The sequence below is a fragment of the Anomaloglossus baeobatrachus genome, chromosome 1 (genome assembly GCF_048569485.1).
Source record: "Anomaloglossus baeobatrachus isolate aAnoBae1 chromosome 1, aAnoBae1.hap1, whole genome shotgun sequence".
Lineage (NCBI taxonomy): Eukaryota > Metazoa > Chordata > Amphibia > Anura > Aromobatidae > Anomaloglossus > Anomaloglossus baeobatrachus.
In genome coordinates this window covers 522571747-522585653 of record NC_134353.1, presented here as the reverse complement: position 1 = coordinate 522585653, position 13907 = coordinate 522571747, and the positions used below count along the sequence as shown (strand labels likewise).

At 44.9% G+C, this 13907-nt stretch overlaps 1 protein-coding gene across 1 annotated transcript in view; it reads left to right on the top strand.

Annotated features, from left to right (window-relative positions):
• The window catches only part of SVEP1 (sushi, von Willebrand factor type A, EGF and pentraxin domain containing 1), a 570842-nt gene that overhangs the window by 183268 nt on the left and 373667 nt on the right, over positions 1–13907 (top strand). The window lies entirely within an intron of this gene.

The window sequence follows — 13907 nt, the reverse complement described above, 5'->3', positions numbered from 1 at the left end:
ATGTGTGTGTTTTCCATGGACATGTGAAAGAGGTCTTAGAGAAAAAGTCTGGTAAAGTATACAAGCCAACACACAAAGCTCGTGATACAGTCAGTTATCATTTTTTTCAGATGAATAACAATTTAATGGCTTAAACTTTTGTTCTGTTTTTAGAATTTCCTTAGAAACATCTGGAAGAATCTATGTTCCTGCCAATAATTTTAAGTGGCGATTTTTAATAATCAGTTCCATAAAAACTATTTACCACAGGGCAACTGGCTGTAACTAATGCTTAACAATTGTTAACGACAGTCAGATTCCACTTTCCGTGCACAGCTCAGAGTTGTCATGATTTTATGCAGGTGTTGTGTGGGATAGCAATAAAACAGTCTCTTTTACAATGGCTTTATGTTGAGTCATTTGCAAAATTATGAATAATTACAGTTGAAATAATCTTGAAATATTTGATGGCAAATACCAGCACATTGACCCACACATTCAACATTATTTTCTAACAATTTCTTCAGGACTAATATTAAAGCAAAATGCCTCACTTTAGTTATATTGTATATGTTGTTATCTTTAAACATATGACTCTGCCCCATACGTTTACAACATGCCATAAAGTATTCAGTATGTTACCAAGACAGTTGAGAAAAATCGTAAACTATGATATTGGTCATAGTACCATAAATTATTATTTATTTTCAAAGAAACATTTTTTTTTCCAGGGTACTATACATGTGACAAGGATTTTATATATATATATATATATATATATATTTATATTTAAACCCTTTATTTTTTCTCTGATTTTTCGTGAGCTGAACTCAAAGATCTAAAGGCTACTTTACACACTGCGATATCGGTCCCGATATCGCTAGTGTGCGTACCCGCCCCCATCTGTTGCGCGACACGGGCATATCGCTGCCCGTGCCGCACAACATCGCCCAGAGCCGTCACACATACTTACCTGTCCGGCGACGTCGCTGTGACCGGCGAACCGCCTCCTTTCTAAGGGGGCGGTCCGTGCGGCGTCACAGCGACGTCACTGAAACGTCACTGAACCGCCGCCCAATCGCAGCAGAGGGGCGGAGATGAGCGGGACGTAACATCCCGCCCACCTCCTTCCTTCCGCATAGCGGCCGGGAGGCAGGTAGGGAGAGCTTCCTCGCTCCTGCGGCGTCACACGCAGCGATGTGTGATGCCGCAGGAACGACGAACAACCTCGTTACTGCTGAAGTAACGATAATTGGGAATGGACCCCCGTGTCGCCGATTAGCGATTTTGCACTGTTTTGCAACGATGCAAAATCGCTAATTGATGTCACACGCAACGGCATCGCTAATGCGGCCGGATGTGCGTCACGAATTCCGTGACCCCAACGACTCCGCATTAGCGATGTCGTAGCGTGTAAAGCCCGCTTAAGACTATTTCTATGTACACAAAAGGCCTTTTTCTCTCAAATATTGTTTACAAATTTGTCTGAATCTGTGAAAGTAAGCACTTCTCCTTTGCCAAGATATTTTGCATCCAACCTTAAAGGGAACCAAACATCAGGATTTTCATGTATAAGCTGCAGCCAGTGCAGTACTGGCACTATCAAGCACAGGCTGTACATACGGTTAGTGGGCAGCTCGGGTGTTTAGGCTGTGAAATCGAACTTTATAAAGTTTGAAAAATCAAGCAGTTTTTGATTGACATGTGCACCACTCTCCTAATGTCCGGGCGGGTTATGCACGTGTATCCACCCCCCCCCCACCCTGCCGCCTGTTCCTTCTTCTCTCTGGTTGTATTCAAATTTCTCTCTTCAGAAACATGGCATCGGAGTTGGCACCTGCGCATAGCGCTTATCCCCAGCGCCATGTTTCTGAAGCCCGCAGTAGCTAGTATTACCTGCAGCTAGGATATCGTGCCGCCCCAGGACACCGTGCCAGCACAGCAGCGGCCTAGGACACCGGGACGCCACAGGAAAAAGCCGACAGCAGCCTGCCAGCGACATCGGGGGTCAGGTGAGGTAAGTTCACAATGGACTCACATGACCCCGTGACGGCAGTGCTGCAAGACCCGGTCACGGTGTCCTGGGGCGGCACGATATCGTAGCTGCAGGTAATACTAGCTACTGCGGGCTTCAGAAACATGGCGCCGGAGATAAGCGCTATGCGTAGGTGCCAACTCCGGCGCCATGTTTCTGAAGAGAGAAATTTGAATACAACCAGAGAGAGGGAGGAACAGGCGGTGGGGGGGGGGGGTGGATACACGTGCTTAACCCGCCCGGACATTAGGTGAGAGGTGCACACGTCAATCAAAAAGTGCTTGATTTTTCAAACTTTATAAAGTTGGATTTCACTGCCTTACCACCCGAGCTGCCCCCTGATAGTATGTACACAATGTGCCTCATAGTGCCAGTACTGCACTGGCTGCACCTTATACATGAAAATCCTGATGTCTGGTTCCCTTTAAAAGTCTGTCATTTCAAGATATTGATTAGACAGCATGATTATTGCACAGGTGTGCTTAGGCTGGCCACAATAAAAGACTACTCTAAAATGCTCAGTTTTATAGGAATTGGGACGGGGGTCTGGCAGCGTCATAAAATTAATCAGTATCTGTTATGGCCACCATTTACCTGTCTACCATCTGCCCTGTATAGTGAAATCCGAGATTCATGAAGAGAATACCTCTCCAACGAGGCAGATGTCATCAAATGTGACCAATTGCCCATTCAAGTTGGTTATGACAACGAACTGCAGTCAGGTAGAGACCCGGTTGAGAATGAAGAGAATGCAGATGAGCTTCCCTGAGACGGTTTCTGACAGTTTCTGCAGAAATTCTTTGGTTATGCAAATCGATTGTTACAGCAGCTATCCGGGAGACTGGTCTCAGATGATCTTGGAAGTGAAGATGCTGGATGTGGAAGTCCTGGACTGCAGAGCTTACACATGGTCTGTAGTTGTGAGTCCAGTTGGATGTACTGCCAATTTTTCTGAAACACCTTTGAAGATGGCTTATGGTAGAGTTAAGAACGTTCAATTCACAGGCAACAGCTCGAGTAGACATTCCTGCAGTCAGCATGACAATTGTACGCTCCTTCAAAACTTGCAATATATGTGGAATTGTGCTATGTGATAAAACTGCACATTTTAGTGTGGTTTTTGATTGTGGCCAGCTAAAGGCACACCTGTGCAATAAGAATGCTGTCTAACCAGCATCTTGATATGCCACACTTGTCAGGTGCATGGATTATATTGGCAAAGGACTGCTATCTAACACAGATTTAAACACATTTCTGACCAATATTTAACAGAAAAAGCCCTTTTGTGTACAAAGACAACGTCTTAGATCATTTAGTTCAGTATATACAGTATGTGTGTGTGTGTATATATATATATATATATATATATATATATATATATATATGATATTTTATATCAAATACATATATTTTATATATATATATATATATATATATATATATATATATATATATATATATATAAAAACATATATATACAGTTAGGTCCAGAAATATTTGGACAGTGACACAATTTTCGCGAGTTGGGCTCTGCATGCCACCACATTGGATTTGAAATGAAATCTCTACAACAGAATTCAAGTGCAGATTGTAACGTTTAATTTGAAGGTTTGAACAAAAATATCTGATAGAAATTGTAGGAATTGTACACATTTCTTTACAAACACTCCACATTTTAGGAGGTCAAAAGTAATTGGACAAAGAAACCAAACCCAAAAAAAATTTGTATTTTCAATATTTTGTTGCGAATCCTTTGGAGGCAATCACTGCCTTAAGTCTGGAATCCATGGACATCACCAAACGCTGGGTTTCCTCCTTCTTAATGCTTTGCCAGGCCTTTACAGCCGCAGCCTTCAGGTCTTGCTTGTTTGTGGGTCTTTCCGTCTTAAATCTGGATTTGAGCAAGTGAAATGCATGCTCAATTGGGTTAAGATCTGGTGATTGACTTGGCCATTGCAGAATGTTCCACTTTTTTGCACTCATGAACTCCTGGGTAGCTTTGGCTGTATGCTTGGGGTCATTGTCCATCTGTACTATGAAGCGCCGTCCGATCAACTTTGCGGCATTTGGCTGAATCTGGGCTGAAAGTATATCCCGGTACACTTCAGAATTCATCCGGCTACTCTTGTCTGCTGTTATGTCATCAATAAACACAAGTGACCCAGTGCCATTGAAAGCCATGCATGCCCATGCCATCACGTTGCCTCCACCATGTTTTACAGAGGATGTGGTGTGCCTTGGATCATGTGCCGTTCCCTTTCTTCTCCAAACTTTTTTCTTCCCATCATTCTGGTACAGGTTGATCTTGGTCTCATCTGTCCATAGAATACTTTTCCAGAACTGAGCTGGCTTCATGAGGTGTTTTTCAGCAAATTTAACTCTGGCCTGTCTATTTTTGGAATTGATGAATGGTTTGCATCTAGATGTGAACCCTTTGTATTTACTTTCATGGAGTCTTCTCTTTACTGTTGACTTAGAGACAGATACACCTACTTCACTGAGAGTGTTCTGGACTTCAGTTGATGTTGTGAACGGGTTCTTCTTCACCAAAGAAAGTATGCGGCGATCATCCACCACTGTTGTCATCCGTGGACGCCCAGGCCTTTTTGAGTTCCCAAGCTCACCAGTCAATTCCTTTTTTCTCAGAATGTACCCGACTGTTGATTTTGCTACTCCAAGCATGTCTGCTATCTCTCTGATGGATTTTTTCTTTTTTTCAGCCTCAGGATGTTCTGCTTCACCTCAATTGAGAGTTCCTTAGACCGCATGTTGTCTGGTCACAGCAACAGCTTCCAAATGCAAAACCACACACCTGTAATCAACCCCAGACCTTTTAACTACTTCATTGATTACAGGTTAACGAGGGAGACGCCTTCAGAGTTAATTGCAGCCCTTAGAGTCCCTTGTCCAATTACTTTTGGTCCCTTGAAAAAGAGGAGGCTATGCATTACAGAGCTATGATTCCTAAACCCTTTCTCCGATTTGGATGTGAAAACTCTCATATTGCAGCTGGGAGTGTGCACTTTCAGCCCATATTATATATATAATTGTATTTCTGAACATGTTTTTGTAAACAGCTAAAATAACAAAACTTGTGTCACTGTCCAAATATTTCTGGACCTAACTGTATATATCCCATATCCCATAAAATAAAGTAGACAATCTGACATGGACTGCTACAGATTGAAGGAAAGAAGATCCTGTTCTCACAGGCATACAATCTATTACAATCTATAATCAGTGTAATGTAGCCAGTCGGATGTGAGATTGAGATTCGATCAGCTTTGTCGGTGGTTGAGGTGACATCAGGGTCATTGCAGGCTGTAAGCTTTCCTGAAGAGATTAGTTTTCAGGTTGCATCTGAAAGTTACAAGTGTAAAACACAATCGGATGTGTTAGGGTACAGAATTCCAGAGGATGGTGAATGCTCTTGAGAAGTCTTGGTGATATTTGAGTGACGAACGTACATAGGAGGCAAGAAAGAAGTCTTGTGAGGACAGGCGATTACATGTTAACTTCTAACTATGCACATTATGTAACATCTGTGCCGGTTTTTGCTTCAGCTGCTAGGCAGCTCTACACTGTTGCTGTGGGTAATTGTTGATGGCATCAATCATATTTTATTCCTGGGACTTTTGGTTGTGTACAGAATGGAAGCTATGGGATTAATCTGTTCTTTTAGTTTCTATCTGCTGTCAGCACGGGGTGGAGCTGTTCTATTTAAACCCCAAAGAACAAGCTCCAACTGCCAATCAAAAGATAGTGTATCCTGGTTTGTGCCTCTGCCCAATGTTTTGACCTGTTAATTATGGTTCATTGACCATGGCTTTAGATTGGACTACTATTCTTTTTTGTATTCTGTTCCTAACGTGCTCTCCTGGATCTGACTTGACTTCCTGACTATCCTTCTTGCCTGTTTGCACTACTGAACAAAAGCTGACTCTGTGGTCCTTACCCAGGAACCTCTGTTTAAGTCCAGATTTCTGTACAGGGGTTAAATGATTAAAGCAAGGGCAACCCCCAGGGTCTGGGAAGTGGAGGATCGGGCTCCAAAGCTTGTTTGTGGTAGTAATTTTGAAGCTGTTAGGTGACTACTAACAGTGCGCTCATGACACATTAGTGATTGAAGGGGTTGTCCCCTCATAGGATAGGTCATTATTATGGCAAACACCTAGCATTCTCAACATTCAGCTGTTATCAACTCTGGTGGAGGCTGGATTTAAGCGTGCACTTTAATGCAACAGCACAGCTTTGTATATTGTTCAGTAGCCATAGCTCAGCTCCTAATGAACTGAAATCTGAACCTCCTATCATATTAATTCAATAGAATAAGGCACTTCCGCCAAACAATTTTGTAGCTGGAGTGCTCTCGTAGGCTTCCACACCATGTAATACAAAAATAGATATGAGGCACTCCCAGATTTAGTGAAAAAACTTGAATATTTTTATTTCATATTCAGTAAAGTGGGTCAGACTTTTCAGCCCAAAACATGACCTTTATCAATGACAAGCCTATAGAGTAGGTGTAGGTTATCAGTTCCTGAGTAACTTCTTGGACTGGGTTAATTTGTAAATCACTATTAAGCATGCACAGTATAATTTAGCTCTCTAGGATGATATATCTCCCACTGTATACTTGTATAGTGTTGAAAAGTGTTTGCTGATTAAATAAGCGCAGTATGAATAAATTCCAATGTAAGCGGTATCCACCGCTGTATCTATGAGGAGTGCTAGTAGATTGGTGCATTGTGTTTGAGTCCTGTCAGGCAGTGGTGGATACCAAGAGTAGAGATGAGCGAACCGGCCGTGGTTCAGTTCGAGTTCGGTTCGTCGAACGGGTATCCCGTTCGAGTTCGGTTCGGCGAACGTTCGACGAACCGAACTCGAACCGCATAGGAAACAATGGCAGGCAATCACAAACACATACAAACACCTAGAAAACACCCTCAAAGGTGTCCAAAAGGTGACAAACAACTCACAACACAACACAAACACATGGGAAAGTAACAAGGACATATACTCATGCGAAAACAAAGGAGCTGGACAAGGAAAAAGAGGAGGAGACACAGATATAGGCATGGCACACCCTTCTAAAATCATGTAAAACACCACAAGGTGACTGCAAGTGGAGTTCTCCCTTTTTTCCAAAAATTGGGCCACACACACACCCACCCCTTCAGTGGCAGCACTTGTGCCCCAGTTGTACACTTCACAGCTAGATTTGCATCAAGCACATTCAAAAATACGCCATACTTTTCCGTCCTCAGGATTGCACCGGGGTAGGTAGCAAAGTCTTTGCTGAACCATGACTTGTTCATCTTGGCTCCTTTTAAAAAACACAGCAAGCAAGGGTTACTCCAAGCGGAGTCTCCCTTTTTTCAAAAAATTGGGTCCCACACACACCCACCCCTTCAGTGGCAGCAGTTGTGTCCCAGTTGTACATTTCACAGCTAGATTTGCATCAAGCACAATCAAAAATACGCCATACTTAACCGTTTCCAGGATGACCCCGGGGTATTTAGCAAAGTCTTTCCTGATCCCAGATCTGTTCATCTTGGATCATTTTTAAAAACAATGTAAGCAAGGGTTACTCCAAATGGAGTCTCCCTTTTTTCCAAAAATTGGGCCACACAGACACCCACCCCTTAAGTGGCAGCACTTGTGCCCTGGTTGAACACTTCACAGGTAGATTTGCATCAAGCACAATCAAAAATACGCCATACTTAACCGTTCCAAGGATGACCCCGGGGTAGGTAGCAAAGTCTTTGCTGAACCATGACTTGTTCATCTTGGCTCCTTTTAAAAAACACAGCAAGCAAGGGTCACTCCAAGCGGAGTCTCCCTTTTTTCCAAAAATTGGGCCACACAGACACTCACCCCTTCAGTGGCAGCACTTGAGCCCCAGTTGTACACTTCACAGGTAGATTTGCATAAAGCATATTCAAAAATAAGCCATACTTAACCGTCCCCAGGAGGACACCGGGGTTGGTAGCAAAGTCTTTCCTGATCCCAGATCTGTTCATCTTGGATCATTTTTAAAATCAATGTAAGCAAGGGTTACTCCAAGCGGAGTCTCCCTTTTTTCCAAAAATTGGGCCACACAGACACCCACCCCTTCAGTGGCAGCACTTGTGCCCTAGTTGTACACTTCACAGGTAGATTTGCATCAACCACAATCAAAAATACGCCATACTTAACCGTTTCCAGGATGACCCCGGGGTAGGTAGCAAAGTCTTTCCTGATCCCAGATCTGTTCATCTTGGATCATTTTTAAAATCAATGTAAGCAAGGGTTACTCCAAGCGGAGTCTCCCTTTTTTCCAAAAATTGGGCCACACAGACACTCACCCCTTCAGTGGCAGCACTTGTGCCCAAGTTGTACACTTCACAGCTAGATTTGCATCAAGAACATTCAAAATCCACAAGCATTTACTCTCCCCAGGATGACACAGGGGTAGTAAATTCCTTGTGGATCCATGACTTGTTCATTTTGATGAACGTTAGTCTGTCCACGTTGTCACTGGACAGACGCGTGCGCTTATCTGTCAGCACACACCCAGCAGCACTGAAGACACGTTCAGAGACAATGCTGGCAGCTGGACATGACAAAATCTCCAAGGCGTAACTGGAGAGCTCTGGCCATTTTTCAAGATTTGAAGCCAAAAATGAGCAAGGCTCCATTTGCAAAGTCATGGCATCGATGTTCATTTGGAGATACTCCTGTATCATCCTCTCCAGCCGTTGACTATGTGTCAGACTTTTTGTCTCTGGTGGCCTTGCAAAGGACGGTCTAAAAAAATTATGAAAAGATTCAATAAAATTGCTGTTACCAGCACCAGATACGGTGCTACTGGTACGGGTAGACTGTTGAAGATGACGAGACCCTCCCATGTTTGTCAAGTTACAACTGGGAGATTCACTCCCTGCACCTGCACGGTTGTTTTGTGGAAAAGCTGAGCTAAGATCGAGTAACAGCTTCTGCTGATACTCCTGCATACGTGCGTCCCTTTCTATGGCTGTAATTATGTCACAAAATTTGGACTTGTACCGGGGATCTAATAGTATGGCAAGCCAGTACTCATCATCACTTCTAATTTTGACAATACGAGGGTCATGTTGGAGGTAGTGCAGCAAGAAGGCGCTCATGTGTCTTGCGCAGCCATACAGACCAAGTCCACGCTGTGTTTGTGGCATAGAGGTGCTAACCGTTCTTTCTTCCTCTGACATCTCCCCCCAACCTCTTTCAACTGAAATTTGACCAAGGTCTCCCTCATCCGCTGAGTCTTCCATGTCCATGGACAGTTCGTCCTCCATTTCTTCATGTTCTCCTGCACCTTCCTCAACATTTCGCCTGCTACCATATGCCCTTGTTGATCCCTGTCCCCCATGGTCCAATGCCTGCCGCGTTGCTGATGATGAACGTCTGGACCTTGGTGATGTTGTTGTGTCTTGCGCATATGAATCCTCCTGTAGTTCCTCCCCTTCCTGTTGTCCCACCCCCTGACTCCGAACAGTGTTTAGCGTGTGCTCCAGCATGTAAATGACTGGAATTGTCATGCTGATAATGGCATTGTCAGCGCTAAACATATTCGTCGCCATGTCGAAACTGTGCAGAAGGGTGCATAGGTCCTTGATCTGAGACCACTCCATCAGGGTGATCTTCCCCACCTCTGCATCTCGTTGGCCCAGGCTATACGTCATGACGTATTGCACCAGGGCTCAGCGGTGCTGCCACAGTCGCTGTAGCATGTGGAGAGTTGAATTCCAGCGTGTCGCCACATCGCATTTCAGGTGATGAACCGGCAGGCTGAAAGACTTCTGGAGCGATGCAAGTCGCTCAGCTGTGGCGGTTGAACGGCGGAAGTGAGCAGACAGTTTTCGTGCCCTGGTCAGAAGGCCATCTAGGCCGGGATAGTGTGTTAAAAATTGCTGGACAACAAGGTTCAACACGTGAGCCATACAAGGCACGTGTGTCACCTTGCCCAGGCGAAGAGCCGCACCCAGGTTTGCAGCATTGTCGCACACGGCCTTACCAGGCTGCAGGTTGAGTGGAGACAACCATTTACCAAACTCAGTCTCCAGAGCTGCCCACAACTCAGCCGCTGTGTGACTCCTATTTCCAAGACATGTCAAGATAAAGACCGCCTGATGCCGTTGCGCTCTGCTGCCAGCATAGTAATGAGGGGTGCATGATTCCTTCTGCGCAGTGAGAACGCTGGTGGCCTGACCAGGCAGGCTTGGGGCGGAGGTGGAGGACCCAGATGAGGTGGAGGAGGCAGAAGCAGTGGCGGAACTTGGACAGACAGAGGATTGACACACAAGTCGTGGGGACAGCAAGACTTGTGCAGCAGACCCTTCACCATCTATCATCATAGTTACCCAGTGCCCAGTCAGCGACATGTAACGTCCCTGTCCATGCTTACTGGTGCAAGTATCGGTGGTGAAATGCACCCGTTCACACACAGAGTTTCTCAAGGAAGCGGTGATGTTGTGTGCGACATGCTGGTGTAGCGCGGGCACACCTTTCTTAGAGAAGTAGTGGCGACTGGGCATCTGGTACTGGGGCACAGCGACAGACATAAGGTCTCTAAAATCCTGTGTTTCCACCAGGCGGAAAGGCAGCATTTCGGTAGCCAAGAGCTTACAGAGGGATAAAGTCAACCTCTTAGCTTTGTCATGGGTCGCAGGAAATGGCCTTTTATTTGTCCACATCTGAGGGACAGAGATCTGGCTGCTGTGTGTAGACGGTGTTGAGTAGGGTGTCCCTGGAAAAATGCAGGTCTGTGAGGAAAGTGCAGGCGTAGACATGATGTTGCCTTCATCCAACGTTGGTGCTATCGATGTCTGAGAGAGCTGTACACACGCACTTGTTTCCCCTTCCAAACCAACTGACGACCTACCAAGCAAACTACCTGTTGCGGTTACAGTGGTGGAAGTTGTGCGTGGAAAACCAGGTGTGACAGCTGTCCCCACAGTCCTAAAAGATGAAGAGCGCGCGGATGCACTGGAAGGGGCAGGCGGTGGATGGTTCGCTCCGCTAGGCCGCATTGCAGCACGGTGAGCTTCCCACTGGGACATATGATATTTATTCATGTGATGATTCATGGAAGAAGTTGTCAAACTGCTGAGGTTTTGCCCTCTACTAACAGAATCACGACAAATTTTACAGATCACATAATTTGGCCGATCTTTTGCTATGTCAAAAAAGGACCAGGCTAGGCAAGGCTTAGAGGGCATGCGACCTGCTGAGCCCCCCCGACTAGTGCTCAGAGGCAGAGTGGTGGCTGAGGATGCAGTTGTAGACGTGCTACCAGTGCTCCGACTCTGTCCAGGAAGGCGCAAGGTAACTTCGTCGTCGGTTGCATCCTCCTCCACCGCCTCTGTTGACCTCCTCGAGTGCCTGACTGTGGGTTGACAATAGGTGGGATCTAGAACTTCCTCATCAATTGTTGTGTTTGCACTCCCCTCACCCTCAGACCGAGCCTCTTCTTGCCCTGACCGAATATTTAAGTTGTCATCCCAATCTGGTATCTGCGTCTCATCGTCATCAGTATGTTCCTCATTGTCTATAACAACAGGTGATACAGTTTGTGAAAAAGGGTCAACATTATGCTCAGAAACTTGGTCCTCACAGCCTGAATCAGAGTCACAAAGGTTCTGGGCATCACTGCAGACCATTTCCTGGTCTGTACTCACTGTAGCTTGGGAGCAGACTTCTGATTCCCAGGCTATAGTGTGACTGAACAGCTCTGCAGACTCAGCCATCTCAGTTCCACCATACTGTGCAGGGCGGATGGAGACTTCAGAGCTGGGAGAATGCAAGTGTGATTGGGCTGACAACTCAGAGGACTGGTGTTTTTTGGATGCGGTAGTTGAGGTGGCGGAGAGGGCACTTGTTGGACCACTTGAGATCCATTCAAACATTTTCCTTTTTTGGCCATCATCTACCTTTGTTCCAGTTGTTCGTGTCCGTAAAAAAGGGAGCACATCGGATTGTCCACGGTAAGTAGTAGACATCTTACTTTTGCTGGAAGATGGTCTATCTTCAGCAGATGTTAATGGAGCTTTGCCACCTTACCCACGGACAAACCCTTTTTTTCCTTTTCCATCACGCCTCTTCCCCTTTCCACCAGCATCTGTCATTTTGCCACTCATTTTGATTGCGACAAGATTGTGCACTTAAAATTTGGTAGTAAAAATTGAGAGGTGGTGTAGATTGCAGTGGTGGTCTATCTTTATTAACAGCAGAATAAACAACAATAATTATCCCTGACAATGCAACTATGGCCCTTAAACTGGCAGCATAGTTTACTAGTATAATGGCTTAGTAACAATGAGTTTGAGTGTGCAATAAAGAGGTTCTGCAAATAGATTTGCACTAGTGGAACACTAATAGAAGTCCAACTGCCACTTTTAGGATGCCACTAAGTTTACTCAGTGTTTGCTAGTATAATGGCTTAGTAACAATGAGTTTGAGTGTGCAATGCAGAGGTGCTACAAATAGCTTTGCACTAGTGGGACACTAATGGAAGTCCAACTGCCACTTTTAGGATGCCACTAAGTTTACTCAGTGTTTGCTAGTATAATTGGCTTAGTAACAATGAGTTTGAGTGTGCAATGCAGGCAGACGTGCTGCAAATATCTTTGCACTAGTGGGACAATAATGAAGTCCAACAGCCTCTTTTAGGATGCCACTAAGTTTCCTCAGTGTTTGCTAGTATAATGGCTTAGTAACAATGAGTTAGAGTGTGCAATGCAGGCAGACGTGCTGCAAATATCTTTGCACTAGTGGGACAATAATGAAGTCCAACAGACACTTTTAGGATGCCACTAAGTTTCCTTAGTGTTTGCTAGTATAATGGCTTAGTAACAATGAGTTTGAGTGTGCAAAGGGCAAGAGGGTACAGTGGCAGGGTTGTGGGTCTGGGTAGAGGAAAGGAAGCCTCCCTTTCTATCCCTCCTAATGGGGAAATGCAGCGAGGAAATCCCTGACCTTAGCTACACAGACGCTGTCATCTTGTGTAGCTGTTAAAATCTGTTTTCACGGACCTGACTGTCACCTATGGCTCTGACCCTGCCGGTATTAGCCCTTACAAGGGCTGAAAGAAACTTCTATCCCTATTCTGTATAGCACTGTGTACAGAGCGTACACAGCAGTATCGGAGACAGAAGCTACGCCAGCGGTGACTGACACCAAGACGCAGAAGGCAGATAATGGCGTGCTGGAGGAAAATGTCCGTTTTTATAATACAAGTGACAAGGACATCCTATCACACATGCCGTTGCTTCTCTGGCTAAAAGTCCACTTAGCTGTGTGTGTGTCTGGGATTGGCTGACATGCTGGCCCGCCCCACTACACGCGCGCACTTAGGGAAGGAAGACAAGGATAAAAAAAAAAAAAAAATGGCGATTGCCATTATTTAAACAGCAGTGATCTGAATGCGCTGTTCCCGCACACTATACACTGAAATTTCATAATAGTGTGAGTCACAGAGTGACTTACACTATTACAGCGGAAAGCCAGCTAGTAATTAGCTTGTCTTTTTGCTGCTAGAATCGTTCTCGAACGTATCTAGAACTATCGAGCTTTAGCAAAAAGCTCGAGTTCTAGTGCGATCTAGAACAGCCCCCAAAATCACTCAAGCCGCGAACTGATGAACCTCGAACCGCGAACCGCACTCAACTCTAACCAAGAGGTTACTCAGGAACTGATAACCTACACCTACTCTATAGGCTTGTCATTGATAAAGGCCATGTTTTGGGCTGAAACGTCTGACGCAGTTTACTGAATATGAAATAAAAATATTCAAGATTTTTCAAATCCAATCTGGGAGTGCCTCTTATCTATTCTTGTCCTATCATATTAACACTGCTGTCATTGTGATAACAAAGAC